Raw genomic sequence first — 6,000 nt, forward strand, 5'->3', positions numbered from 1 at the left:
TGACCTTTTTTCAGCCAGATTTGGCGGTGAAAACGTGTAAAACAGCTGAGGTTTTGCTTCAGAGGAGGCGATGCACCTTTTTGTGGTGGTTTGGCGGCTTAAAACAACAGAAAATGAAAGATCGAAGGAGAGAGAGAGAATCGCTTGCGAGAAGAGAGAGGGGCTCTGAGATTATGCTATGGTGCGAACGTGTACATGGTGCACCGGTGCGTTTGAACGCTGTAAACCATTGGATCGTGGATGAGCTAATCGTGCGGCTGTGATTGACTTGATCTGCAAGATGATTGGATGATCTGGATGGGCTGAGCTATGATATGGTGTCCCGGTGTACTGAGTGTTTAGTACACCTGATGATGTGACGCAATAGGATCAAAAGGAAGATTATTTTAAAGGCTGAGATGAATTTGAGTTTTAATCTAGTGTGGTAAAGCCTACTGTATTCTAAAAAATCAAAGGCGTAGATTTAAACATTATTAGATCTAACGGTTGAGATATTTTTGGTATTTTTCAAATTGTTTTTTTTTTAAATCAATAGCTTACTCGCGTGAGGAAAAAGTAGAAAATAAAATGAACAATGTCAAATAGTTGCACGTAAGCGCTCGAATTCAGATTTCTCTTTTTTTTTTCTTTTTTCTTTTAGCTTGGTTTCATTGGCTATTTATTTTTTTTTTTTTTTTTTTTTTTTCTTTTAGCTTGGTTTCATTGGCTATTTATAGCGAATGACAGGGGACAAGAAATCACGGATTGTGTAAAATTTTCAATGCACAACTGCACCGCCTACCATCGATAAAAATCCTCCGCCTACTTTGACAAAATTGTATTATTTTTTTTGTTCTATTATATATAATAATAATATTTATTTATAGGGGTGAAATTAAAAACTCAAATCAGTATTAGAAAAAGCTTTTCAACCACTAAAAATCAATTTTAATTACCTAAAAAATCTTTATATGGGTATCAATTCGGTGGACTGTGTTTTTTCAACAAAAAATAACAGTTTTGACCAAAAATAGCCTGAAATTCATTTTTTATCCCGATCAATATGGTGGGACCCATATTGACCCGGTGAACTCGGTTATGACAAAAAATGACGGTTTTGACCCGAAACTCATTTTTCATCCTGGTCGACATGGTGGGACCCATATTGACCTAGAAAACTCAGTTTTGATCGAAAATGATGGTTTTGACCCGAAATGGCCCGGAACTCATTTTTCATCCCGATCAATATGGTTTAACCTGTATTGACCCGGTGGACTTGGTTTTGACCCGAAAGGGCTCGAAACTCATTTTTTATCCTGATCGACATGGTTTAACCAGTATTGACCAGGTGGACTCGGTTTTGATTGAAAGATGCAGTTGACTCGAGAAAATATATTTTAAACTTTTTATTATTATTTTTTTATGAATAATAAAATAAAATAATATTCGAGAAAATTTTAGTGAATCCAAAATTGGGTTACAACACTTAGTACAAAGGGAGTTCATCTTATTCAGTGATTATTATGTATTATAATTCATTAATAGCAAGAGTAGCATGAACCACATGTAGACATGTTGGGTGCCTTCATACAACAATTCACCTTCACTTTGAAAGATAAGCTAAGTTAGCTAAGTAAGATAGATGATGCTCTAAGTTAAAGGGTATTACTACTTGTCATAATGTAAACTAAAATTATAGGCTTTGACTATCTTAAGGAATTGTATGAGGATGATGGAGATTTTGGCAATGTTTGGGTAAAATGTTAGCAGAGACTCCTTTATGAAGAATACATATTCAAGAGGGGTATTTATTTTGAGGTTGTCGCATGTCGGAAAATCCACGCGGCATCGGGTGATGATTTTTTTTGTTATTATTTGTGTTTTGCTTGGTTCTTTGAAGTTGCCACCTAGTATTATGGTTACTAAGAACCTATGGTCTGCGAGAGTTTGAGTAAGGGATTGATTGTGCAAGGGGAAGACGCATCACCCTAGTGCACCCTACCTTAAGTAAGCTGCATTATTTGTTTGATTGTTTTTCTAGGTCGAGTTTCTATTCGTTGGCCTTTTCTAAGGTTCAAGACAGATCTCTTTTCATGAAGGAGCCTCTACCTCTTTGGGTTAAATCCTAAGCATTCTAAAGTTTGAATTTTAAAATTGCCTTTATTTACACCTTGTATCTTTAATACCCGAGGGTGTACTTTATCGTGTAATTTTACACCCCACAAATATTAAAGTCTGCATTCTAAAGTTTGCTATCCATTTTTTGGATTTTTAAATCATGAAAAAAGATGTAATTTTTTTTTATTTTGAAACATCTTTGAAAAATTCTTTAGGATTTGGCCGTATGCAAATAAATATTTGTTTTTGTTTTTGAATATTTCGGAGAAAACCAGGCATTTTAATATTAGACTTATATCTTAGCATGTAAGTATACAACCCAATATTAAGAAAACTTGGTAGAAAAATATTTAAGAAAATCATAGTTTTTGAAATGATTTTTATAAATTTTTTTTGAATTTTTTTGTTTATATATATATATAATATAATATAATATAATATTTAAATATTAAAAATATATGGGTTGGGCCAGGCTCAGACCATGAAAAGTAATATAATATAATATAATATAATATAATATAATATTTAAATATTAAAAACATATGGGTTGGGTCAAGCACAGACCATGAAAAGTGGGCCAAAATTGGCCCAAAATGGGTTGGGTTGTTTTTGACCCAGGATTTTTGGGTTTGGGTCGAGCTTAGACCAGCCTCTTGGGTGGGCCAGAATTGGCCTAGCCCAAACAGATGGCTAATTAATTAGCCACTACATGTATAAATGAATTCTGCATGCAGTGGCTACGAGGAACAAAGAAGGAAAAAGGTGAAGTAGGGAAGAGAGAATTACTTGGCGTGGAGAGAGTTAGCGGCTTGGCTGGTGGTGCACGGTGTGACTGGAGGCGGTGAGGCTGGCAGAGTGAGCTAGTTGCTGCAATGGTGGAGGCCGGTCGGAGGAAGTAAAAAAAGAAGAAAAAAAACTTGTAGCGAAGAGAGAGAGAGTGAGAGAGAGAGGTGTTGCAAGCTTTGGTGAGGTGGTTTTATGGATTCTAGAGGTGAGGATGATGGTGTGGTGTTTCACGGGAACGACGATGGTGAGGTCAATAGTGGTGGCTGGAGGCCACAATAGAGAGAAAAAAAAACAAGGGGCTGGTTGCAGGAAAAATAGGCAGAAAAGTTGATTTTTGGCCAACTTTGGGTTCGATTTTCTTCTTCGTCTGAGCATGAAATTTGCTCTTATTTATAGGCATGGAAAGAGGGTAATCTCACCTTCAACGGGGAAAAATTTTCAACCCTTGATTTAACTCGAGAAATCCAGGCCGTTGGCTTAAAGTATGCACCTCGAACTGCCAAATTTGACAAATCCCAGGCTGCCCAAGGTGGCCACTTTAGGCCGACCAACGGAGCCTTTTTGAATCTTATAAACCCGACCGAACAATTCACGAGGCTAGAGGGGTTGTAGGTGAACATGTTGGTGCACGCGTTGTCGGATTTGGTGGCCAAACGAGACAAAAAATGCGCCTGGAACGTTGCTACTCGAGTAGCTTTTCGGGGAAGACGATGAACAATAACCTGTTTTAAAAAAAAAAACTCATAAAACTTCAACTTTAGCCCCGAATTTATGCGTATTTTTCATTATAGTCCTTGGTCTCAGATTTATGCAATTTCACCCTTAATTGACTATTAAACTCTCAATTGTTTCAATTTGACCCCTGATTTCACTTAATTAACTTGGTAAAAATTAAATTTGGTTTCTTAAAATTCCAATCATCTCAATTAAGCCCAAATTAGACTCCCAAACTTAATGTTTTTCACAAATTAAGCCCAAAATAAAATTAATTTGACCCATTTAAAGTATAATTAAGTTTTTACACTTAATTAAATCCTTTTCTTGGACCTAAATTAATTCTTGAACATAATTAAAATTCAATTTGGCTCATGATTAAATCAAATTGGCCCATTAAAAATTTAATTATATCATTGGACTTAATTTTTATGCAAATTTATCCAATGCTCATTTAATTTGGCCTTTGAATTTGCATTTTTCTATTTTTGGGCCTAAAGGGTACAATTAGGCCTTGAAATTCCTTCGAAAATTGCAGCTTTATTTTTGTCTATTTTTGCAATCTTTCTACATCGGCTTTCTCCATATTGCCAGCCTTTATTTTATTTTTTTGATTTTTATTTTTTTAAAAAGTGAATTTTAGGGAATAACCCAGAATTGGGTTATGATAGAGGCAATCAATTGTGTATTCCTAAAAGCTCATTACGGGAGCAGATGATCCACAAACTACATGGTGGTGGCTTATGGAGGCATCTAAGTCATGATAAAACAATATCCCTTGCATAAGAGAGGTATTATTGGCCTTAGCTAATGCAAAATATCTGTAGCCATGTCAAACGCTACCCTATATGCCAAGCAACTAAAGGATAAACTTATAACACAGTTTTATACATGCCTTTACCCATTTCAACAACTTTTTGGAAAGATCTTTAAGGAATTTAATTTTTATTTGATTGGGGGAAATAAAGATTTTATTGGAGTCGCCATCTAGTAATTTGAGGGAACTAGAAATCCAAAATTAGACACTGGTCCCAGAGATTCAGGTACTGGGTTAGTTATGATTAAGGGAAGGTAGACACTACCCTTAAAACATCCTTTCAGAGAAAGGTTACCTTTACTTGTGTGTTTTTCTTATTTTGATTCAAATGCTATTATATTTTGAGCTTATTTGTAAATTTTTAACATATTTAACGTCGGTCCCTAAAAATAGAAGACGCGTTAAAAATGACATCAGTCCCTAAAATTAGGAGACTTTGTCTAAAATGTCGACGTTTATCCCTAAAAAGGAGAGTTACGTCTAATTTACCAAAATAAATAATAAATGGATATAATCCATATTTGGTATTTAATTTTTTTTTTTGACATCGGTCCTTTTCTGTAAATAAAAGAGACGTGTCGACAAAATTTATTTTATAAAATAAAAATTATTTTGATATCATTCACAAATAGATATATCAATTCTTGAAAATTGGGTTTTTGACCTATGAACAGTGATATGATAAAATGGGTGTTAAACCCGCGTCGTTATTTATTTTGGTTTTCTTTTGTTTTTTTTTTTTCATATGCAAAAATTTACAAGTATTTATATATAAAAATACCATAAAATATCATAAAAATTACCTGAGTACCCCTGTATAGGTAAAAGACTGAAATACCCTCGGATTTATCGAAAATTTACGAAAATGCCACTGGACCCGCGGTTACTGTTCACGCGCGGTTATTGTTCACGGGCGAAATTTTTCGGCGATTTTCTGGCAAACGATAGTCGATTCTGGTAGATCTGAGGACGAGGATTCTGATGGTGGTGGTCTCGTTGGCCGTTGATGGCTGAGGAGGGAGAATCGACGACTTGAAGGTCGATTTGTCGATGTCGGTCGCGGCCTTTTTCCGGCCCAATTAGCAGGTAAAAAAGTGTGAAACGGACGGAGTTTTACTCAGGGGGAGGCGATACACAATTATGTGGTGGTTTAACGGCTTGAGACGGCCGGAAATGGGAGATCCGCGGAGAGAGAGAGAATCGCCGGCGAGAGGAGAGAGAAGGTCTGGGTTTTGATCTGGCATGGACGCATGTATGGTGCACTCGTGCGTCTGAAGGCGGTGAACCGCTGGATCTCGGATGAACAGATCGTGCGGCTGTGATGCGTTTGATCTTCAAGTTGATCTGACGGTCCGGATTGAATGGGCTACGATCTAATGTCGCGCGGTGTACCGAGTTGTCGGTATACCGGAGGACGTGGCGAAACCAGATCGAAGGGCAGATTATTTTAACGGCTGAGATTGATTTGGGTTTTAATCTGGTGTGGTAAAGCCTATTGTATCCTAAGAAATCAAAGGCTCAGATCTAAACACTATTAGATCTAACGGTTGGGATATTTTTGGTATTTTTTAATTTATTAAAAAAAA

Source organism: Populus euphratica, unplaced genomic scaffold (genome assembly GCF_000495115.2).
Source record: "Populus euphratica unplaced genomic scaffold, PopEup_1.0 scaffold268.1, whole genome shotgun sequence".
NCBI classification, from domain to species: domain Eukaryota; kingdom Viridiplantae; phylum Streptophyta; class Magnoliopsida; order Malpighiales; family Salicaceae; genus Populus; species Populus euphratica.